Genomic DNA, 25,713 nt, shown 5'->3' on the forward strand with positions numbered 1-25,713 from the left:
GGAATAGTGACAGCTGCAACACAGTGACGGACCGCTGTGCTCAGGGACTCTCACCCAGAGCAGGCAAAGGCACAAGCCCTTTACTACAGGAGAGGTAAGGGTGGGCTGGCAGGAATGAAGGAGCCTAAAGGGGTTCGGTTGAGAGCTTGCCTCTGTTATCAAAGGCCATCGAAGCGCTGGGACCCAGGCCCTCGGCCACCCCATTCCTGGAAGCTCTGGTGTCCTATGAACAATGAGGCCAGGTTATCTAACTATAAGGAAGGTGGCAGCTCTCCACATGCCCTGGATGTGAAGAGAGGAATACTGGCTGCTCCACATGAAGCAAGACTGACATAGGAAATGCCAGTAGAATAAAGAAACATAATGAACCAGAGTGCCAGCACATCTCCAGAGACTCTCCCTGTCTCTCCTTTTGTCAATCAAGTGCCTTTATGCTAACAACATGAGAGACCACGGTTTTTAAAAGACACGGGGCAAGACATCCAGCTTCGCACTGAACACCCACGATAATCAGCTCCAACAGGCTCCAACCCCTGCCTGGCATGGCTCACTTTCCACCTCACATCACAATCCACCCTGTGCTGCACAAATGATAATGCATTTACAGACAGCCGGACTCTCCAGCCAGGAGGAAAAATTTCACCTAATTAAATAAAAACAAAGCAGAAAACCAAAGCCTTCAATGCCAGAAAGAAGTACTTGGTCTTTTATAGAGCTTTATAGCCAGAAATGCCAATCAAGATTTTTTTTTTTCTCTAAATGCATGTTTTAAAACAATCCTCTATGTCCCTAATGGGAACTCCTTAAAAATCAGTAAGAGAACTGCAAACAAACCAAGAAAAAAAAATGAATAAAGAAAATGAACAAGCATGGCACAAAAAATAAACATGGCTAATAAATGAAAAGACACACAGCCTCACTAGCAGGTAAACAAATGCAGGTGAAATGCAATGTTTTAAAACAAAAGTTGAAAAGATGGGTACTCTTGAGGGTTGGCAGGGGAGGAAACTGGCACCCTCAGACCCTACTGGTGGGAGTATAAGGTAGTACAATCTCTCTGGGGCCGTTTGACAGCACCTGGCACAATTTATAATGAGCTTACCTTTGGACCCACTGTATTTCTAGGAATCTAGCCTTAGAAATATATAAATGCAGGGAGAAACACATAAAAGTTTGGGTTTTTTTTATTTATAGCATCACTTGTAAAAGTTCAAAACTTTAAAGAACCTAAGTATCTATAAGAGGAGATGGGTAAATGAAAGGGATCTTCAAAAAGTTCGTGAAAATGCATATTATGAAAAAACTATGCGTGTATTTTAAAATTTTTCTGTACCCAAATAAACTCGTATTAACTTTTTATAACATGTCTGAACAGAATCGAGCTTGAGGCACTAAGAAGGATAAGGCATCAATTTGAAAAAAGCCCCTACAGGAGCAATATGAATTCTGCTAAAACTGAAGCAGAACAAACATCAAATTTACGATGAAGCTTGGGTGAAAGGATGATGAAATCACTGATGCTTTATGAAAAGTTTATGGGAACAATGCCCCCCGCCAAAATCAGCAGTTTACAAACGCCTAACTCATTTTAAGACTGGGCAAGACAGTGTTGAAGATGAAGTCTGCAGCCGCAGACCATCCACATCAATTTTTGAGGAAAAAGTTAATCTCGTTTGTGCCCTAATTTAACAGGATCAGTGATAAACAACAGAAACAATAGCCAATGCCACAGACATTTCAATTGGTTCAGCTTACACAATTCTGACTGAAAAACTGAAGTTTGCACTCGATGAATGCCAAAACTGTGGCACCCAGATCAGCCACAGAGTAGAACAGAGTTTTCAATGGAAATTTTAAGCAAGTGGGACCAAGATCCTGAAGCATGTCTTTGAAGAACTGTATTAAATGAAACATGGGCCGGATGTAGTGGCTCATGCCTATAATCCCAGCACTGTGGGAGGCCAAGTGGGTGGAACACTTGAGGTCAGGAGTTGGAGACCAGCCTGGCCAACAAAGAGAAACCCCATCTCTACCAAAAATACAGTCACCGGGAATGGGGGTGCACGACTGTAATCCCAGCTACGCAGGAGGCTAAGGCACTAGAATTGTTTGAATCTGGGAGGCGGAGGTTGCAGTGAGCCGAGATCACGCCAATGCACTCCAGCCTGGGGAACAGAGTGAGACTCTGTCTTTAAAAAAAAAAAAAAAAAAGACAAAATATGGTTTAATCAGTACAATCACGAAGAAAAGGCACAATCAAAGCAATGGCTACCAAGGGGTGAAAGTAGTCCAATCACAGTGAAAGCTGATCAGTCAAGAGTAAAGGTCATGGCAACAGTTTTTTGGAATACTTGAGAGCTATTTTGCTTGCTGGCTTTCTGGACGGCCAAAGAACAATAATGTCTGCTTATTATGAGAGGTTTTGAGAAAGTTAGCCAAAGCTTTAGCAGAAAAATGGCCCAGAAAGCTTCACTAGAGAGTCCTCCTCTATCCTAGTAATGTGCCTGCTCATTCATCTCATCCAACAGGGTAAGTTTCTGAGAATTTCAATGGGAATGCAAGAGGCAGCCTCCTTACAGTCTTGGCTTCTTCTGATTTTGCTCCCTAATCCTAAAAATCTTTCAAAGGCAAACATTTTTCTTCAGTTAATAATATGGAAAACACATTGACGTGGTTAAATTCCCAGAACGCTCAGTTCTTTAGGGATGGACTAAACGGCTGGTATCATCTCTTACAAAAGTACCTTGAACTTGATGAAGCTTATGTTGAGGAGTAAAGTTGAAATTTTTATCTTTTAATTCCATCTTTCCACGAACTTTCTGAGGTCCCCTCCTATGATGCCGTAGAGCCATACTACCACATCAGCCTTTAAAAAGAATTCAGGAGTTACAATGTACTGATATGGAAGAATAGCCACAATAGAGTCAGAAGGGAAAGAGCAAGTTGCAAAACAATATGTATAGCAGAATCCCATGTTTGTTCATCGCTAGAGATGTAGCTGTATAGTACTGGTATTTATGTTTATATCTGCATCGTCTTAGAACACACACTCTGCAGGGAAGGAATTGAGAGGTCCTTTTAGAATGTGGGTGTATTTTCTATTGGCATCTTTTCTTCAGAACCAATTGCTTAAAATGTCACCATAGTAAATATGCCTGGAGAACTTATGAGAGCAGCCAAGATGATTTAGGGGAGAGGTTGCATAGCGCTGCTCATTATACAAATACATACACACAGAGAAAGATTTGCTCCTTTAACCTTAAGAAACAAAACCCAAAAGGAAACAGTCATCTTACTCACCAAATTACAAAATATTTTCAAGAAGCATTCCTTAAAGCACAAGAGAAGCAAGTTTGGGATAAGAGTACTTGATACAGTCAGAAACTAACAGTCCCAAATGCTGTCTTAAACTAAAAAGAAAAACTAAACAAGGAATCACTTAGAGAAACCTGTGGATGACTGCTTATTAATGAGTTATCATAGAAAATGACCCAAGGGCTATGTTTCCTTTTATTCCCTTTTAGAACACAAATGTATTCTATAAAAGCTCTTATGAGCCACCTTCCACAGCCACACTTCTCCCCTCCCTTCTGGCCAGCCCCACTCCCCACAAAAGGGCCATGCCTCAGTTGCCTGGGTGGGATGCTTCTGACTCTAAGGGATGTAAACGTCATTCGCCCTCTGCGGGGAATGTGGCAGGTCTCTCCAAATCTCGCTTGTCCTCCCTGTGAGCTCACAATTATAGCCTGCTCTGGACTCCCGTTTCCACGCTACTGGGTCTTCCAGGTGGCATTAGGCCACGATTTCTGCTGGAAAACAGAGGAGCTCATTCAAGGGTGCCTGGAATAAGAGTTCTGGAGTCTGGAGTCCAAGGCTTGTGGGATGTCGGGTTGCCAAGGTTTTGGAGTTGTCCTTGCAAACCAAGTGGGTGGAGGGTTATCCTACGACCCACCTCCTGGAAGACGAGGTGGAAACTATATCTTTTTAATGTGGAGTAAAAGAAGCCAGACATTCTTGCCAGTTCAAAAACAGAAGAAAGGAATCTGTGACGTTGGAAGTCAGGATAGTGGGGCGGGGGTGGGGAGGATGGAGTGGGGGCACCACCGGGGCTCTGGGGTTGGCAATGCTGTACTTCTTGAGCTAAGCCCTGCTTCCCCAGGTGTGTTTACTTCATGAAAATTCATAGAGCTCCCCAGTTAACATCTGCGCGCTCTTCGGTGCGTGTGTTAAGTTTCTATAAAAAGTTTACTTAAATAAAAAATAAAAACCATGTTTTTGAACAGCACAGCTGGCTCATAGACACCATTCCTCTCCTTTCTTCCTTCCACAGCCTGAGCCACCAGCAACCTCACTATCAAGTCCAAGGACTTCATAATGCAACGACAAGGGGTGGGGACGGGGACAGGCAATGTGAGGAGGGGCGGGGAATGGCATGTCCTGGATTTATTTTTAATTTATTCACTCATTTTCTCCGAATACTCAAAACAGCCCCACTCCTTTTCTGCAATGCCCAAAATGGCACGAGCCACACCCTGATAAACCCCAAGCATGCAAACTTCTCAGACCTGGCGCAAGGCTCTGCAGTGGCATCTACTGAAGCTCGCGTGAAGAGCCAAACTCTGGGATGCATTCAGAAAAGTCTACATGGCTGCTGTCGCTTCGGTTCCAAAATGAATCTGAACAGAGAGTAGGGGACTCGCCTCCTAGAAGCCAATTCCAGCTCCAGTTAAAATCCAACTCACTTTCCAAACTCTTCTGGGATTATTCTTCGTTATCAGGAATCTTAGGGGGGTCTTCACTGAACTTTTCCACCTAGTTTGTTTGGGGGCTCCCCCCCTTCTTTTGTTTAAACGTTTTTTATTTGTCTTTGGCCAAAAATAAAAAATAAAAATAAAAATAAATCATAAAGCTTATAGCAAACTATACGGAGAGAAAAGCAATCCAGAATAATTTACGTTTGATGAGTCTACAGATTAGGCAACTGAATGCTGGTTTCTGCCTGCAGCCAAGGGAGAAGTCTGAACCTGGCTTTCTTCCTCTTTTTTTGCCATAATAACTCTTTCAAAAAGGCACTGCCCTGTCACCACCCGTGCCAAGACAGATGTTCAGGAAGGAATCTGAACCCTGGGAAAGGAAGGCTGATTTCACCTCACCAGCAGAGTTTCTGCCACCTCCCCACTGCAGGCAGGAAAGCTGGCAGCAAGTGAGACAAGGGGAGTTGCGACTTTAAGAGCACTCCAGGCATTACCATCACTGCAGGTACCATGCACACCCCGTACTGCACCCTTCCAGCCACTTCCATTCCTTGGGCACAACAGAAGTCATCATTTCCCATAATGGTATTATACAGCATTTTCATTACAGGCCAGGCTGGTAATACCATTCCTTTGTATTTAGTACACAGCTTCATGCCGGTCATGCACCCCTGTCTGTCTATCTGTCTGTCTCTCTCTCTCTCAGATCAGCTTCTTGTGTTCCCACAAAACAAACAGCTTCTGTTCAAACTTCCGCCCAGAGCAACTCAATCTCCAGACACCTCCCCAACCCCAGTAAAAATCCCAAACTTGTGTAAACACGCAAAGGTCTGCTCAAAGCTCAGCCTCCAAGAACAGGGAGGCGTGGAAGGAACACCTCAGCGCACACCTGTCGGGCCCAAGAATCACAGGCCCACAGTTCAGCAGCAGGACACACAACCAAAACCATAGGAGGAAAGGTTCCAAAAGAAAGAACCAACTTAAGATTTTTTTACAAAGTATCTTTATGGAGGAAAAAAAGGGGGGTGTGCCTGCAAAGTCTACCTTGCCTTAGCTCTCCACCAAGGACTTCCTGATCCTAGCGGACAACACTTATCTACCGGGCAGCAGCAAAACTGGTGGATGGGAGGCAGAAAGACTTCAAGGCATCTGTAACAGCCACTGTCAATCACCCCAGCTAGACAGCAGGAAAAAACTCAGGCATGCTCCCCTGGGGGGTTGCAAACTCCTGAGAAGAAAAGGAAACAGACTTTGTAAAACACCATCCAAAGAAATAGACATCACTCCTAAAGAAAATGTGGCACATATACACCATGGAATACTATGTAGCCATAAAAAAGAATGAGTTCATGTCCTTTGCAGGGATGTGGATGAAGCTGGAAACCATCATTCTCGGCAAACTAACACAGGAACAGAAAACCAAACACCACATGTTCTCACTCATAAGTGGGAGTTGAACAATGAGAACACATGGACACAGGGAGGGGAACATCACACACAGGGGCCTGTCAGGGTATGGGGGGCGAGGGGAGGGAAAGCATCAGGACAAATACCTAATGTACGCAGGGCTTAAAACCTAGATGATGCGTAGACAGGTGCAGCAAACCACCATGGCACATGTATACCTATGTAACAAACCTGCACATTCTGCACATGTATCTTCGAACTTAAAGTAAAAAAAAAAAAAAGAAGAAGAAGAAGAAGAAACAGACATCATTCCTTCAAAGTCCCTTTGCATCAGCAAGCTGCTGAGAGGCTAAGAAGGCCTGCTAATAAGCACACAATTTCAGAAAAAAACGTATTATTACCAAACTGCCCCTATGAATCAGGCATTATCCTCGGCACTGCTCAAAGGACAAGAGATAAGAACACTCAGCAATATTTGGAAAACAAAATATTTCTCAGGTGGCCTGTACAAATAAGGAACAGCATTTCTCTCTCTAAATATACCAAATATAATCACCTTTGGGCAAGCCGATTTATGCAGGTGGACATTTTTTATATTTCAAAATTAACAGGAAACTTTAGAACTATAATGGAGGTAGAATTGAAACTGCATAAATTTCCATCCTCTGCTCCCAAACATCTGACTTTTTTCTTTTCAACTTTTCCATCCCGTTTTTTTCCAGTTTCAAACTTCCCAGAAGTTCACATCTTTAAATACAACAGTCCTCCCTCTTTTGCAGCTTCGTTTTTCGCAGTTTCGTTTTTTGCAGTTTCAGTTACCCTCAGTCAATGGACTTCTGAAAATATTAATGGAAAATTCCAAAAATAAACCATTCATAAGTTCTGAATTGTGCTCCATTCTGAGCGGTGTGATGAAATCTCGTGTCGTCCTGCTGTGTCCTGCCCAGGATATGAATATTCCCTTTGTCCAGCGTACACACACTGTCTACACTATCTGCCTATTAGTCACTTAGGAACGGTCTCAGTTATCAGATCAACTGCCTCTGTCTTGTAATGTTTGTATTTCAGCAACCAATTTTTTTTTTTAATAATGGCCCCAAAGCACAAGAGGAGTGATGCTGATAACTCAGGTATGCCAAAGAGAAGCTGTAAAGTGCTTCCTTTAAGTGAAAAGGTGAAAGTTCTCGACTTAGTAAGGAAAGAAAAGAAAAATCTTATGCTGAGGTTGCTAAGATGTACATTACGAACAAATTTTCTATCTGTGAAATTGTGAAGAAGGAAAAAGAATTTGTGCTAGTTTTGCTGTCACACCTCAAACTGCAAAAGTTACAGCCAGAGTGTGTGATAAGTGCTTAGTTAGGACGGAAAAGGCATTACATTTGTGAGTGGAACACATGGACAGAAATAGGTTCCAACTGACAGCAATTTGGTACCATATTCGGTTTCAAGCATCCACTGGGGGTCTTGAGATGTATCCCCAAAGATAAGGGGTCTTGAGACTACTACAGAATATATTAATCAGAATTCCTAACCCCTAGAGACTTCAGAATATAGAAGAATGGCAATCTAAACTGATTAAAATTAATAGTAAGAAACCACTTTCAAAGAAAATAGCGAACTACTATGACCCTGCCTGCCTTCTTCCCCCCAGTTATGCAGTCAGACTATGAAGTCAAACAGTCACGATGCTGGTGACAGGCCGCCACTCAGACTTCCCTTAGACGTGATGCTTGCATTCGTGGAGCACCCACTATGTGTTAGAGCCTGCACTGGTGCTTTCTGTTTGTCATTTAATCCACACTACATCCCTACTCGGTAGCTACTTATGCCCATTTTCCAGATGAGGAAATTGAGGTTCAAGATGACAAGCTAGGTAATGAGAACTAGGATGCAAATCAGGCTCTAACTGGCTCCCTAAATCTCTTTCCAACTGACCTCTGCTATGTCCCCAAAATAGCAGAATAGACCTGTTGATGAAGAATACATAAGTTACAATTGCTTATGGTTCTCTCTCCACCCTTTCAAAATTTATAATATCAGTATTATTGAGGTAGCAGAACTTTTGATACACAAATCCCAAATTAATTATACATCTACAGTGTTGAAGGACCGCCCAAATCTAGACTACTGCAACGACCACTGTGTTCTCGCTGCTAAAATTCCTAGCCAGTGATCTCCTCAACAATGACATTTTTCACTGCTTGGGGCCATGGAACAAGATATTTATATTTAATAGGTGCCCGCTGCCTATCGCATGCTCTGTTTTGTAGTAAGCACTCATTCAACTAACTGATTCATTCACTTACCCAAAAAGAAAGCATTAGACACCTACTATACTCAAGGCTGCAGGGAATACAAGACTTGAGCACATCAAAAACCTACTGTTGAGCAGGAGAGAAGAGTGTGCACCTAAAGGGCTATAAAATTACAATTATTTTATAATTATAAAAGTTGGAAGTCATAAATGCCACAGAAGAAAACAGGAAACAGAAAGTAAGAATTACTAATGAGGGGCTGGGCACGGTGGCTCACACCTGTAATTCCAGCACTTTGGGAGGCCGAGGCAGGCAGATCACCTGAGGTTGGGAGTTCGAGACCAGCCTGACCAACATGGAGAAACCCCATCTCTACTAAAAATACAAAGTCAGCCAGGCATGGTGGCGCATGCCTGTAATCCCAGCTACTCAGGAGGCTGAGGCAGGAGAATCACTTGAACCTTGGAAGCAGAGGTTGCGGTGAGCCGAGATTGCGCCATTGCACTCCAGCCTGGGCAACAAGCGCGAAACTCTGTCTCACAAAAAAAAAAAAAAAGAATTACTAAGGAGGCGGAAATTTAATCCAGGGGAAGCATCATGGAATGCTGCATAGAATAATTTCCAATCAGGCCGGTTTGTAGGTTGGGTACGATGCAGACCTCCATTCCGAATGAAACACTGAGCTAAATGGAGGCATGAAAGCAAACAGTCATGGAGAAGAGGATATAAGGGTGGGAAAAGCTTTAAGTGCCAGGCTATGGACTTGACTTTATACACAAGGAGAAGCCAACATCATCCGTTTTTGAGCAAGGGAGTGACATGAGATGAGTAATGCTTCAGACAGGTTAACCTGGCAGCCCTATGTAGAAAGAGACTGGGAAAGAAAAGTAATAAGAAAAAACAATTCGGAAGCTATTGGAAATTTTTAGGCATCCATTTGGGAATCAAAAACTTGGGTCTATCTTCACTAATTCCAAAACATATTCTTCTTCTAATAAGAAATATTATGAAGGGCTGGGCAAACTTAAAAGTAAATAAATCTATTTAGTCTCTGACTATTTGCTGAAGGCAGAGACAACTCAAGTCATCAATCTCTGGCTTTGGAAAACAGCAGATGGTATTTTTGGCAGCAGATCCACTGTTCTAGTTATATGTTTTGCTAAGGCTAATGCTGTACTTTGTTTGCATTTCTTCTGCCTGCACCATTGGAGCAAGGGGCAAGCAATCCTAAAATGTAACAAGCAATACAGAAAGCTATCCTGGGCTTCAAATTTTAACACTCAGATACTCCAGACACAAATACAATAAAGTAGGTTATATTCTTCAGTCCCTTTTCCTGATAGTATATTTCAAGGCCTGAGCACTTTGTCAATAATTCTGACCAGTTTCCTTCAAATCTTCAAAACCCCAAAGACAACAAGTGAGATAAAAGCAAGGAGTAGAATCCAATCATGAGTGGCTATGTAAACAAAGCTGGAGAATTCCTGATACTGGTTACAGATTTCTGGAAAACTTCTTTGTAAGAAAAATAAAACAATCTTTTTGAAAACTGTGTTTTTTGTAGACCTGCCTTTTTGATGTGCTCCTTTCCATAATAATGGGAAAAAATGTTACAGGAAATAAAGTGACTCACAGCATTTTCTGCATGGATTAAATTTCTGCAACTTTCGGTAAGCAAATCAGCAACAGAACGAATGGCATTTGCATTTCAGCAACACCCAATCCACTTATAAGGATGACAGTGATTATAGTGGAGGTGGGAAACCCATTCTTTCCTAAAGAATCTAATTTCATCTTCCCAATTCCACTTTACATCTTTCAGCAGAAACCTCTGGCTAGGGGGAAATCCATTTCTATTCTGACAGAAACTAATTTTTCAAGTATGTAAGTGAAAATAATACAGGACTGTCTCCTCCAACGCTATTCTTAGCCCTCTGTAAATCCGGGGGACCAGGATAGCCAACCAGATCATGCAAAGGGAATTCATCAAAAGCCCTGCCTATAATGACTGCTCCCAGACCAGGGGGTCCAAACTATGGTTCGGAAGCATTTGATTTAATAATATTAAAAGGTCTGTCTCAGAGCAAAAAAAGGGAGTTTCCTGGGAAGCACTGCCAAGGTAAGGAAATGAACTCTTGAGGAAAGTTCTAGAAAGAAAAAGGGAGGAGTACCCACAGATATGAGTTGGGGAAAGGATGGACATTTCAACAGTATAAAATCCATGTCACTGGATACCAGGAAGCCAGGATAAAAGCGAAGGTGTGTACTTACTTGGGCCTTGATCTCAGAGTGTTGGAGAAGAGAGAAAAAAATACAAAGGAGGGAGATACCTGGCACTGTCCCCATGTGGAAACAAAGGAAGGTAAGAGAATGGTCAATTAAAAGGAATAAAAAGACGATATATATTATTTCCATAACCAAAGCTGTAGGAGATGGCTATAATCCCCACAGTTGTAATGCTGCTGTAAAAACATGTTTTTAAAAATAAGGCCTCAGTGGAAATCGAAATCCAAGCTGGAAAGCCTACAAGGAAAACAAGGCAGTACTTCTTCCTTGAACAGCACAGTTTCCTGTGAATACACAGTGAATAAGAGCGGATTCATTTCTTAAAAAGACAAAACGAAGGCCTCAATTCTCTTGAATATGCTTATTAATATTTAGCCAGTTAAACACAGGCCTTTCCCAGTTGCAGATTGCCAGCCCATAAATATTTACTAGGAATTGACACAAGCACGTACAGAGAGAGATAAAATATATATATACATATTCATTCTTTCTCAACCCATAGGACTGGGACACCCATAGAATTGTCTGCATATCTACAAACCCAATATTGCAATAGGAACATTTAAAGCTATGTTTCTTGACCCCAGCAAACTTCCGGGAGAAAAGATCCCTCTCCCCAGATTCTAAACTCCTCGTTATATTTTCTCAAGGCTTGAAGAAGTCCCAACACCAAATAGACGAATGCTACCGTCTTCCATGAATCCTGGAGTTGGGATGGAGGAGGCTTTCCCTGAGGTACAACCGCACTCTCATCAAAGCAAAATCTGTATCTAATCCACATTTTCAGGCCTCAGGTACACATTCAAATGGCTTTTTGAAAAAATTTAGGATTTGACCCAATTTGTTTACCCATTCTGCCCAGTTTGTGTCCCCAAGTGTTCTTTACAAACGACAAATAATATGCCCTCCTCACATAAAAATGGCCCTAATGATAACTACCATTTATGGGGTATTCACCATGTGCCAGAGCCTTTACAAGCATCTAGTATTTATAACAACTTTAATCAAAAGACTCATTAGCTCCCTTTCACAAAGGAAAGGAGACCTCTCAGGTAGGGCTAAACAGTCCACCAGAGGTCACGTGGAATAAATTGAGGGTCTGGGATTTCTACAAGAGCTGGGTCTGCCTAAACTTTATTTCATCTTCACTCAATTCTTTTATCTGGCCACAAAAACATAGCCATGGAAAAACTCAACCATCTCACACCCGCTTCCCAGCACCTGAACTACAAGCCTACATTGCAGCCTGTCGGATTCTCCTGCCAGTTTCCCCCCAGAAAGAAAATTTACGAGGATTTTACTAAAATCACTGGTCTTCAGAGGCTGCAAAGTGACTTCTAGTTTTAAAAACTAACAAGAGTCTCCCCCAGAGCTGATTATTAGGGCTGATGCTGCTCATAAAACGTACCATAAAACCCTTTCTGTCCTAATAGTTTTGTGTTTTCCTTTTCCAGAGTGCTGGCTGAGGAGGACTGCTGCAGAAATGCCTTCCCAAGCCGCAGGTCCTTCCACACCCAGGCAAGCCTCAGGACTGCCTTTGCCTCTTCCCTCCCTTGCCTTTATCAGATTCTCTCCAGTATGCACAAAGGAAACATGATTAACCAGCCTCCCTACCAGAGGGTGATCTCAGATGGGTCCCAGGAGCGGGGTCTAATTTACTTAAGCAATGAGTCTCTCCAGTTACTCAATCCTACAATACTGGCCAGGAGATGTAATTGCAAAGCAGGTAGGCTAGACTCACCAATCTGCCAATTCAGTGCCAACAAACGTTGCAAATTACAGGGTATAAATTTAGCAGGGTGGGTCCTGACACACATTCCTGCAAATTACACCTTCTCTCGCTAGTAGAAAGTGCATTAATTACTTCGGGTGCATGTACGACTTCCACTTACTCGGAGCTTTCTGGAAAGCTATGAGCAACTCAGAGTAATCCATGAAGAGTAAAGTATAAATAAATAACGACTGCTGGAGGAGGTGGGATTTTTCCAAAGCTCTTGGAATCAGAATTGTTAACTTTCTCCCCCACAGACTGAGAGAGTCACTGAGGCCCACTGTGTGGGGCTGGAGACAGAGTGACCCAGGTCAAGGCACAAATATGGGACCAGCAGGGCTGAACCTTGAGCAGGGTGGTGGAAATGAAGCAGCCATTTCCTCCCTCTTGGGCTAAAAGTGCTACTTCCTCTGCAAGAAGGGGAATGGTTGACATTTGGAGCAAGGCAGATGCAGTCAGAAGTAAGGTCTGAATCCACGGGCTTGAGCCCATAAGGTAATTTCACCTTGTATGATAACAGTGGAGCACTACTTATGCACCAGGCACTGAGCTAAATATCTACATCCCGCATCGTCACGGGTTTGCTCACCACCACCATGTGATAGAGGAAGGAACCAGTGCTAAGTTTACAGAGGAGAAAACTAAGGCTCAGAGAGTTCAAAAACTTGCCCAAGGAAACACAATCAGACAGTCATGGAACCCAGATCTGTTTGACTCTAAAACCCACACTCTTAAACACTAGGAACTGCAGCAGCTGTGAAGAGGCAGCCAGCCCAAGATGCCCCATCTGGGATTTGAGGAGGGGGAACCACCATCCCACATCCATTCAGTAACTCCTACCTCCTATGTCCCTGGCACACAGCTCAGCGCTTTCACCAAGCCTGTTCCATTTAATTCTCAGAAGAACTCTGGCAGGCATCTCATCCCCTTGACTGCACCCATAAGGAAACCAAGGCTGGGAAAAATCAAGAGCATCCAGCTCGTGAGTAGAAAAGCCAACATTTTAATTCATCCATATGCTTCCTAAAGTCATGGCTTTTACCCTAATCTAACTGTAACTCTGGTAACTATGGTGCCTACATGATTTAGGGAAAAAAGAAGGATTAAACAGAATCAAACTGCTGGGGCTAGAGGAAAATACTCAATGGTGCTACCCACAAGGTCTCTGAGCCCATATTTCCTGTGGGATGAGGAATGAGTAGGCCATTTTCAGGTCACATGTATAGTGGGCAAGGGTGGCAGTTTTTTTAAGTTACTCAACATCTCAGATATGGTTTGGATTTGTGTCCTTGTCCAACTCTCATGTCGAATTGGAGGAGGGGCCTAGTAGGAGGTGACGGAATCATGGGGGTGGATTTCCCCCTTGCTGCTCTCGTAACAGCAAGTTCTCAAGAGATCTGATGCTTTAAACATGTGTGGCACTTCCCCCTTTGCTCTCTCTCTCTCCTGCCACCATGTGAAGAAGGTCCTTGCTCTCTCTTCACCTTCCACCATGATTTTAAGTTGCCTGAGGCCTCCTAGTCATGCTTCCTGTTAAGCCTGCAGAGCTGAGAGTAAATTAGCCTTTTCTTCATAAATTACCCAGTCTAAGGCAGTTCTTTATAGGAGTGTGAAAATGAACTAATACAGAATATGGGTACCAGGAGTGGGGCACTGCTATAAAGATACCAGAAAATGTGAAAGTGACTTTCGAACTGGGTAATGGGCAGAGGCTGGAACAGTTTGGAAGGCTCAGAAGGCAGCTGGAAGATGTGGGAAAGTTTGGAACTTCCTAGAGACTTGTTGAATGGTCTTGACCAAAATGTTGATCGTGACGTGGACAATGAAGTCTGGACTGAGGAGGTCTCAGATGGAGATGAGGAACTTACTGGGAACTGGAGTAAAGGTCACTCTTGCTATGCTTTAGCAAACAGACTGGCAGCATTCTGCCACTGCCCTAGAGATCTGTAACAGGAACTTTGAACTTGAGAGAGATGATTTAGGGTATCTCACAGAAGAAATTTCTAAGCAGCAAAGCATTCATGACCTGGCTGTTTCTAAAAGTGTATGCTCATATGCATGAACGAAGAGATTATCCGAAATTGTAATTTATATTTAAAAAGGAAGCAGAGCATAAAAGTTAGGAAAATTTGCAGCCCGGCCATGTGGTAGAAAAGAAAACCCTATTTTCTGGAAAGAAATTCAACCCTGCTGCAGAAGTTTGCATAAGTAAAGCAGAGCTGAATGTTAATAGCCAAGACAATGGGGGAAATATCTCCAGGGCATTTCAGAGAACTTCACAGCAGCCCCTCCCATCACAGGCCAGGAGGGAAAAATGGTTTCGTGAGTGGGGCCCAGGATTCAGTTGCTCTCTGCAGCCCTGGGACATGGTGCCCTGTGTCCTAGCCACTCCAGCTCCAGCTAAAAGGGGCCAAGGTACAGCTCAAGCTGTGGCTTCAGAGGGTGCAAGCTTCAAGCCTTGCCAACTTTCACATGGTGTTGGACCTGTGGGTGTACAGAAGGCAACCTCTAGAAGGGAACCTCTGTCTAGATTTCAGAGGATGTATGGAAACTCCTGGATGTCCAGGCAGAAGTCTGCTGCAGGGGCAGAGACCTCATACAGAACCTCTACTAGGGCAATGTAGAGGGGAAATGTGGGGTTGGAGCCCCTACACGCAGTCCCCACTGGGGCACTGCCTAGTGGAGCTGTGAGAAGGGGGTCACCATTTTTCAGACCCCAGAATGGTAGATCCACTGACTGCTTGCACCATGCACCTGGAAAAGCCACAGGCACTCAATGCCAGCCTGTGAAAGCTGCCATGGGGGCTGTACCCTGCAGACTCACACAGGCAGAGCTGCCCAAGGTCTTGAGAGCCCACCTTTTGCATCGGTGTGCCCTGAATGTGAGACATGGCGTCAAAGGGGATTATTTTGGAGCTTTAAGATTTAATGACTGCCCTGCTAGGTTTCAGACATGTGTGGGGATTATAGACCCATTTTTTCAGTCAATTTTCCCCACTTGGAACAAAAGCATTCACCCAATACCTGTATCTCCACTGTATCTTGGAAGCAACTAACTTGATTTTGATTTTACAGGCTCATAGGCAGAAGGGATTTACTTTGTCTGAGATAAGACTTTGAACTGTGACCTTCTGAGTGAATGCTGAAATGAGTTAAGACTAGGGGACTGTTGAGAAGGGATAATTGTATTTTGCAATGTGAAAAGGACATGAAATTCGGGAGGGGTCAGGGGTGCAATAATATGGTTTGGATGTGTGCCCCCACCCAAGTGTCATGTCGTATTGGAGGAGAGGCCTGGTGGAAAGTGACTGGATCATCGGGGAGATTTCCCCCTTGCTGTTCTTGTGATAGTGAGTGAGTTCTCATGAGATCTGACAGTTTAAAAGTGTGTGGCACTTCCCCCTTCTCTCTCTCCCTCCTGCCACCATGTGAATAAGGTGCTTGCTTCCCCTTTGCCTTCCACCATGATTGTAAGCTTCCTGAGGCCTCCCAGTCATGCTTTCTGTAAAGCCTATGGAACTGTAAGTCAATTAAACCTCTTTTCTTCATAAATTACCTAGTCTCAGGTGGTTCTTTATAGCAATGTGAAAATGTACTAATACAACATCCATTCTCCTCCTACTTTATTTGAATCACTGCTCTCTCAGTGGCTATAATGTAATAGGACCAGAGTCGGAGGTTCTACCCTTTCTAGCCAAAGTGAGATCACGTAATCTAAGCTGAACTAACATGATGCTCCCTCTCTGGAGAGTGACTCTTTAGAACAGGGACAAAAGCATTCCATCCCTTCCAAGAGGCAGGATGTGACAGGGTTCATTTTTGCTGTAAGACCCTATCAACACTCTCTCACTTTCCCTCCAAGTCCACTCCGCTTGGAAGCTCATAGGCCTTCTGACTGAAAGGACTTAGACTTCAACAGGAAAGGCTGAGAAAATACAGTTAATATGGAAGAAAAGCAACACACCCCATTCACAGTGGCAAAATCTGTGTGTAGTCTCTACTGAAACAGAAAAGGGTATTAGAACAGAACCTGGCAGCTTCCAGACCTTGACACACACTCACACTAATATGAGATACTTCCTGGACCAGCCAGGCCAGGTTAAGATCAGTCTTGGCCATTAGAAGAGTGACCTGTCACAGCCAGATCACCCTCTCATCACCTCTGATATTGATAGGGCATTTTCTCTTTATCAGCAGCATTTGGTGGCTTAATTAAACTTGGAATTCTTGAGCACTCAAAGTTATGACCTCAATCCTGACTTCAGGAAATTGCACATTCTTTGTCTTAATTGGAAATGTGTATGGTTTTCCCTAACAAAATGTGATGGTAACCTAATAATACATGCAAGGTTACTCTATATGTCAGAAAGCAAAGGGATAAATGGGCCCTGTTGAGTAGGAAATAGCTGTTTTTACATATTCCATTCGTAAGATGCCTGTGAGCTTCTATGGCATAAATCTCACGTTATTATTTAGGCAGTCCATCTCTAATTCTTTTCTACCAGAAAGTGGGAAGCAAGGTGGTAGGTGTGCCATAGGGGCCCTTCCCCACTGAAGCAAGCCAGGCTAAAATCATTTTTGCAAGCTATTTATTGGGAATAACATTTCTGACTTCCCTTGACCTTGTCCAATTCGATGACACTCACTGTCCTAAAGCCAGGTGAGGTTCCAGTGGACCCTCTGTAGTCCAGGAGGGGCCTGATGAAGATCCAGTGTGACCCTGGGTGGCTGGTAAGATAAGCCAGAGTTAGAAAAAGTACCAGGAGATGATGTTAGCTGAGGGTATCAATGGGGCCTTTGAGATGATCGCACGTGCACAGGCAGGATGGTCACAGGAACAGAATCATGCAGCACCAGCTCCAACTCTAGTCATTGAAGGAAAGATGAGAATGACACAGGAAGGAGTGATAACACATACCCAAAACAGTGAGCTCTAAGCTCCTGACCTATAGGGGCCAGTGCCAGGCAGCTGTCTCTGCTGCAAGTCATTCATCTCTGGGGGAAAAAAGGGATGTGGAATTTCTGGGGATTTTTCTGATCTACAGGAATGACTGTTAAGTGTATGCTAGTAATAGCTACAAACCTGTCATTCACAGTGATGCTTATGACAACAAAAACCTGGAAACAACACAAAGCCCAAAAGCAGGGAGTAGTTAAACAACTTATGGAACATCTACTGGACAAAATTCAATACAGCAATTAAAACTGGTTTAGAAGAAATGGGAAAGCAACCCTCCTAGAAGAAGAGCCCCAGCAAAAGGGGCCCTTTGTGTTTCGTAAATGTTAATTAATATTAGAACAGAGCTGCTGTGAGTCAAGTAACCTAAAAGCCTATGTTTTCAACAACATAGACAAAAAATAAAGCTAATATTGACCAAAAGAGTTGGGGTAAAGAAGTCTGAGTGAAAACCAAGTTAGAAATGCTTTTAATGAATAGAAAAATGTCCACTGTGTATAAAATTTAAAAAGAACATTACAAATTATATGTGCACACACACACACACGTATACAAAATAACTGAAAGGATACTATGCCAACATTTCCTGAATGATAGGATTACTGGTGATTTTTATTTTCTTTTTTCCAACTGTATTTTCTACAACAAACAATAAAAACAGCAACAAAAGCCCTTCTTTATTTTTTACAATTGTAGGGGAGGTTAAAGACCACCACAGAAACAAAACTGCCAAACAGTAAGTCAAAGTAGCCTGAGCTTTGATTCTGAAGCAACCATTTCACCCAAATTATTAGATTAAAAGATTATTTTTATAAAGAAACGACTCAGATAAACATATATGGAGCTCATGAAAGAATTCCTCCACAGAATCTTTCTGTAATAACTGTCATCCTAATTTGTACTTTGGAAATATAATAGATATTTTACATATCAAGAATACAGAGTTACAACTGACCAGCCAGACTCTAGGAAATGACCACCTTCTCCTTGGAGTCATTTTTTTCTCCAAGCTCTCTTTCTGGCTGTCATCTATTTTTCCAGGCACTTCCCTGAGAAAGAAAGTACCACTTGAATAGGGAGAACACACACCGTCAAGGTATAGGTAAACCAGTTCTACCACTTCAACAGCCAACACTCCCTTGAGTGTGAAGGACTTAGCGCTAGGGACTCCTGCAGATCTAACCGCACATCTCCCATCCTTCCCACATGTCTCTGCTTCCCTGGGGACCCTCTGATGCATCCCCCTATCCGCCCACCTCTGGCTCTCAACCCGCTCTGCTGGGACCACTACAGCAGCCTCCTATCCAGCCTCCTGGCCCCCAACCTCCTTGGCTCTCCAGCCCTTTTCACACCGAGGATGGGTCATGTCACCATCTCCATGTCATGCGCCCCAGCTTGAAGACTCATGGCCTGCATGACCAAGGTTCCACCTACCTTCCTACTTTCATCATCCACGATATTTCCTCCCAACAAACTACGTTCCAGACACCCCAAACAACCTCCCATTCTCTAGACAAACCGTTTAACAGCATGAAATATTTCAAGCATATAAAGAAATATAGTTAACATAATAAATGCTCACGGAACCAGACCCCAAATTCATAAATTTTAGTATTCTACCATCATTATTTCCTATCTTTTTTTAAGTAATAAAATATTACTGAGATGGATGGTTGAAAAGACCCTCTCCCCCATCTTCCCTTCTCTTTGTTCCTTTTCCATTTTAATCACAATCCCAGTATCTGCTTTACCACTCATTTTCTACTTTTACCACATACATTTCAACAGTGTCTGTGTATAGACATGAAACACTATACGATATGTATCTGTATTATGTTATATATATTACACTCTATAGTAGTATATAGCATGTATACATATATATACAAAAATATACATTATACAGTATTACACACATACACAGAGTTTTGTGTGCTTTTAAAATAAACTCAAGTGGTATTATACCATATAGATCCTTCCTTTTACCTACTCTAAGTCTCCTTAGAGATTTATCTGCATCGATATGTGAAGATCTAGCCTATTCATTTTCATTGCTGGATAGCATTCCACTTCATAGTAGTACCGTAATTTATTTACCCAGTCCCCTGAGATGAGCAATGAGGCCATTTCCAATGTTTACCATTGCAGACAGACCTGCAATGAGCATCCTTGTACATGTCTCCATAGGCACAGGCAGAGACCTTCTCTGAGCAATAATGCTGCATCCATAGGAAGCAAGGATCACCCTGCCTGGATACTACTGGGCCTGGGACCCTCATGAGTGGGTCACCAACATCCCTTGGGGTGGACGCTGCCACTGCTGACTGCAGTGGGGGCCTCTGATCCAACAGAAGATTTCCAGGAGGCCAGTGACAAGCATGGAGGTCCAGAAAAGTCAAAGAGGTGACACACCCCTCCCTTTGGGTCTTCAGAATTAGTGCACTTTGGGTTAGCCAAAGAAGCTGAATGGAAGAGTATGAGGGAGACTTGGGATTGGGTAGGTCATGGACATGAAGCCTGGAGAAAGTAGTGGGTAGGATGAGAACGCAGCCGCCTCCAATGAGAAGCCGAGAACACCAAGAAAGAGTGAATCTGCAGGCAGCAGGAGAGATGAAGAGGGGCAGCTTCAGTTCTGGAGAGGCTTGTGGCTGCAGCCAGGCCCCTGGAGCAGTCCTAAATGCTGTTTCTCCAGGTAATCTGGCTGACTCTCAACAGAGAGGACATCCTTCAAGGATCAGTAACGCCACCACCACCACAAGGCTACTCCAGTCCAACCAACTGAGGAACCTCTGCATCCTTGGGGTTGCAGCACTTCCCTCCACCTCTTTTATAACGTACGTTCAGTTCTAGGCTGCACCCAGTTAACTGATTGCAAGTCTGTTCTCCACACAGATCACAAAGGCCCCATGAGCACACACATTCTGCCACTAACCTGTCTCCTGTGCAATACCGAGCACAGGGCTTTTTGCACACAGTAGGTGCCCAATCAATGTTTCGTGATTGAATAAAAGCTGTGAGCTCCTTAAAAGCAGGGCCCATGTCCCCTTCATTTTTATCATACATCCAGGGCTTTACACAGTGTCAGGTATAGAGTCGGCCCTCATTAAATGTGTCCTGAACGAATGACTGAAATGTGGGCTCACATGAACAAATGCATCTGCCTGAACGACTCTCCCAGGACTCATACCAATGATCAAATTTCAAAGTGGAGGTGATCAGGCCAAAGGATAATTTATCTCCCTAAAGACGCTAAGTGTCAGTTAAATTGCTCTATTTAATAGGGCCTGACTTAGATGGGCCATTTCGAACAAAAGCAATAACCGCTCTAGTAATGAGCCTACTTTAAAGTGCTATTACTATTACTACACCTAATCCAGAGGATTCCTGGAGCCATCAGACCAAGACCCCAATTAGAGATCTGCAACATTCATAAACCACAGACCCCTGGGCTCACATCTTTGACCTCCCTGGAACCACAGAGGATATTTTCCAAGTGAATCCAGGATACTCCTCTCCAGAGGTTCATTCTAGGACTGTTTTGTGTTTTGTTGTTTGTTTGTTTAAATCAGCCTGCCCAACAGGCTCTGAGCATTTCACAGAGTTGAGCACACAAGCCTGACAAAGGGCGAACATGCTTGGCTGAAAGGAGGCTGGCAGGGAAGGCCTGAGAGAATCAATCTAGACTTAAATGTGTGGATTCTACTTCATGGGTGCATCCGATGCTTCTTAAGACACTAGGAGCATTTGCAAGCATCAGAGAAGAGGCAGGAGGGAAAAGGCCTTTCTCTGCCACAACAGATGATAATCTCTGACAGACGACAAGAACAAAAAACAAACACATATTGAAAGCGGATGACAAGGAAATTTGCACTACCAAAAATCAGCTCAGAGTTCTTCTTTAAAAAGGAGATGGAAAACACCTCCTCAGCCTCGGTAATCCCAGGGTTAGAGAAAAAGGAAATGAAAGACAACACCTGGGGGAGGCCCACGTTCACAGGTGGTGCAATCACCCTCCTCCAGTGAACACCCTAACCCGGTTCCTGGCTGTCACCTGGCTGAGTCAACGCCCTTCTAGAGAAGACCGTCCAATCTGAAAAGGCAGCACAGGTTCAGTGCCCTCGCCACAGCCTCTTCTAGAAAACTGACATCTTCAGCCAATTATCAGATGATAGGGAAAAAACAGGAGGCCAGAGTCCGACAGACCTGAACTCCAGTCCCAGCCCCACCACTCTGCAGCTGCGACCCCTGAATTCATAACCTAGATAAGCCTCAGTTTCCTGATCTGTAAAATAGGAATAAGGAAAGTTTCCGCTTTTGGCTTTCGGCTCGGAGGAGGCCAAGGTGCAACTTTATTGGGTCGTCCCAAATCCAGGTTCATCTGACACCAGCCGCCTCCAGCACACCACTGAAGTTCAACCTCAACAAGATCAAAGTCGTATACCTGAGGTGCACCTCGGGTAAAGTTGGTGCCATGTCTGTGCTGGTCCCCAAGATTGGCCCTCTGGGTCTGTCTGCAAAAAAGGTTGGTGATGACACTGCCAAAGCAACCAGTGACTGGAAGGGTCTAAGGATTACAGTGAAACTGACCATTCAGAACAGACCCAGAGTGAGCTGGTTCCATCTGCCTCTGCCAGAAGGGTTTCTGCAAAGCCCTCAAGGAGCCACAAAGAGACGGAAAGAAACAGAAAAACATTAAACACAATGGAAATATGACTTTTGATGAGATTGTCAACATTGCTCCACAGATGTGGCACTGATCTTTAGCCAGAGAACTCTCTGAAACCATTAAAGAGATCCTGGGAACCGCCCAGTCTCTGAGTTGCGATGTTGATGGCTGCCACTTCATGATGTCAACAGTGGTGCAGTGGAATCCCCAGCTAGTTAAGAAGCACAAAGGAAAACATTTCAATAAAGGATCATTTGACAACTAAAGTAAGAAAGAAAAGTTTCCACCTAATCATAAAAATAACAATCATTTTATGGCCCATTTTGTATGCCAAGTGCTGTACGTGTATTACTTTGTTTTCAGCCATCCATCATTCCATGAGGCAAGGACATCACTGTCCTTGTTTGACATATGAGAAACTAAGGCTTAGAAAGGCAGACACGATATTCCCAAAGGTACATGGTTAGCCCATTCCCATAGGTGCATGGAGGAGCCCAGACTTGAACCAGGTCTGCCAAAGTTTGGCAATATCGTACCTGCTGTACTGAGACGTTGGAAGAATCTGGATGAGGCAACCCACACTGCACAGGGGCTGGCACATTTAACAGAAAACAGTTAACTGTTATTGTTTCACTCACTATGATTTATACTTGCGGCTTCAATTCCCTTCGGCATGCTGCTTGCTCCTGGCCCTCTCAATCAGGTGAGAACATCAATTCTTGATCTAAGGGACAGACCTCCACTCAACATAGAAACCATGCAGGCAAACCTCGTTTTGCTGTGCTTCACTTTATTGAGCTTCGTAAGTATTATATTTTTACAAACTGAAGGTCTGTGGCAATCCTGAATGTGGTAGGTCTACCAGCACTATTTTTCCAACCTCGTGTGCTCACTTCATGTGTTTGCATCACATTTTGATAATTCTCACAATATCTCAAACTGTTTCATTATTATTATATCTGTTCTGGTGACCTGTGATTAGTGATCTTTGATGTCATCATTGTAAACATTTTGTGGCACCTCAAACCACACCCATATAAGACAACAACTTCATCAATAAACACATGAGCTCTTACTACCCCACCATCAGGCCGTTCCCCCATTTCTTTCCTTCTCCTCGGGCCTCCCTATTCCTTGAGACACAATATAATGAAATTAGGCCAGTTAATAATCCTACCATGGCCTCTAAGCGTTCAAGAGGAAGAAAGCGTTGCACATCTCCCACTTTAAATCAAAAGCTAGAAATGGTTAAGTTTAGTGAGGAAGGCATGTTGAAAGCCAAGAAAGGGAGAAAGCCAGGCCTCTTGGGCCAAACACTTAGCCAAATTATGAATGCAAAGGAAAAGTTCTTAAAGGAAATTAAAAGTGTTACTCCAATGAACACACAAATGATAAGAAAGCAAAACAGCCTTATTGCTGATATGGAGGAAGTTTTAGTGGTCTGGAGAGGAAAATCAAACCAGCCATAGCATTCCCTTAAGCCACAGCCTAATCCAGGGCAAGGCTCTAACTCTTCAATTCTAGAAGACTAATGAGGTGAGAAAGCTGCAGAAGGAAAGTTTAAAGCTAGCAGAGGTTGGTTCATGAGGTTTGTGGAAGGCGGCCATCTCCGTAATATAAAAATACAAGATGAAGCAGCAAATACTGATGTAGAAGCTGCAGCAAGTTATCCAGAAGATCTAGACAGCTACGATCATTGATAACAGTGGCTACACTAAACAACAGATGTTCAACGTAGATGGAACAGCCTTCTATTGGAAGAAGGTGCCATCCAGACTTTCATATCTAGACAGAATAAGTCAATGCCTGGCTTCAAATTTCATAGGACAGGCTAACTCTCTTGTTCAGAGCTAATACAGCTGGTAACTTCAAGCTGAAGTCAATACTCATTGACTTTTCTGCAAATCCTAGAGCCTTTAAAAATTATGTTTATCTGCCTGCACTCTATAAATGGAACAACAAAGCCTGGATGACAGTGCATCTGTTTATAGCATGGTTTACTGAATATTTTAAGCACACTGTTGAGACCTACTGCTCTGGAAAAGATTCCTTTCAAAATACTAGCGCTCAGTGACAATGCATCTGGTTACCCACAAGCTCTGTTGGAGATGTTCAAGAAGATTAACGATTTTTAATGCCTGCTAACACAACATCCATTCTACAGCCCAGGGATCAAAAAGTCATTCCAACTTTCAAGTCTTATTATTTAGAAAATACATTTTTAAGGCTATAGCTACCATCGATATTGATTCCTTTGATGGATATAGGCCAAGTAAATTCAAAACCTTCTGAACAGGATTTACCATTTCAGATGCCATTAAGAACATCTGTGATTCATGGGAGATCAAAATATCAACATCAACAGGAGTTTGGAGGAAGCTGATTCCAACTCTCATAAATGACTTTTAGGTGTTCAAGACTTCAGTCGGGGGAGTAACTGCAGATGTAGTGGGAAGACCAAAAGAACTAGAATTAGAAGTGGAACCTAAAGATGTGACTGAATTGCTGCAATCTCAGGAACAAACTTAATGGATGAGGAGCTGCTTCTTACAGATGAGCAAAGAAAGTGGCTTCTTGAGATGGAATCTAGTCCTGATGGAGATGCTATGAACATTGTTGAAATGACAACAAGGATTGAGAATATTCCATAAACAGTTGGCAAAGCAGTGGCAGGGTTTGAGAAGACTGACTCCAATTCTGAAAGAAGTTGTTCTGTGTGCAAAGTGCTATAAAACAGGCATTGCGTGCTACAGAGAAGTCTTTCATGAAAGAAGAGTCAACTAATGCGGTAAACTTCATTGTAATCTTATTTTTAAGAAAATGCCACAGCCACCCCAACCTTCAGCAACCACTACACTGATCAGTCAGCAGCCATCAATCCTGAGGCAAGATCCTATATCAACAAAAAAAATTAAAACTCACTGAAGGGTAGATGATCATTAGCACTTTTCAGCAATAAAGTATTTTTAATTAAGGTATATACATTGCTTTTTTAGATATAATGCTATTGCACACTTAATAGACTACAATATAGTGTAAACATCACCTTTTTTTTTTTTTTTTTTTGAGACAGAGTCTCACTCTGTCCCCCAGGCTGGAGTGCGGTGGCATGATCTCGGTTCACTGCAAGCTCCACCTCCCGGGTTCATGCCGTTCTCCTGCCTCAGCCTCCCGATCACTTTTATATGTACCAGGAAACCAAAAAGTTCATGTGACTCACTTTATCGTGGTGGTCTGGAACTGAACCCACGATATCTCTGAGGTGTGGTAGGCTCCTGGAACCCGGCTGAAGTACAGGGCTGTTCTTCCTCCCATCTCTGCTCCTATATCCACAGCTGGACCCCTAACTAATCAGAAGCTTCTCTGTTCCTGAGATGGGTACCTTTTACCAACACTGAATTCCTTATGGGCGGGAGAAAAGAAAACCTTTAAATCTATGTGAGCCCTTTATAACGTGGGAAATGGTCCTGCTGGGAGAAGCAAATATTTATGCACATAATTAACTAAGGAGGTAGAATGTTCTTTCCAAATGTTAAGCAAAACTTAGTGGAAAAAAAACAGACTTGCTTATGAAATGGCCTCTCACAGACACTGGAAGGGGCCATACGTCTGAATCA

General features: G+C 43.2%; 1 protein-coding gene and 1 pseudogene across 3 annotated transcripts in view; one reads left to right on the forward strand and one right to left on the reverse strand.

The window, feature by feature from the left end:
• LOC105471567 (low density lipoprotein receptor class A domain containing 3) overlaps positions 1 to 25,713 on the reverse strand; it is a 286,072-nt gene that overhangs the window by 213,365 nt on the left and 46,994 nt on the right. The gene's annotated exons all lie outside the window — the stretch shown is intronic.
• LOC139357637 (large ribosomal subunit protein uL11 pseudogene) lies at positions 19,969 to 22,315 on the forward strand (annotated as a pseudogene).

The sequence above is a fragment of the Macaca nemestrina genome, chromosome 12 (assembly GCF_043159975.1).
Source record: "Macaca nemestrina isolate mMacNem1 chromosome 12, mMacNem.hap1, whole genome shotgun sequence".
Lineage (NCBI taxonomy): Eukaryota > Metazoa > Chordata > Mammalia > Primates > Cercopithecidae > Macaca > Macaca nemestrina.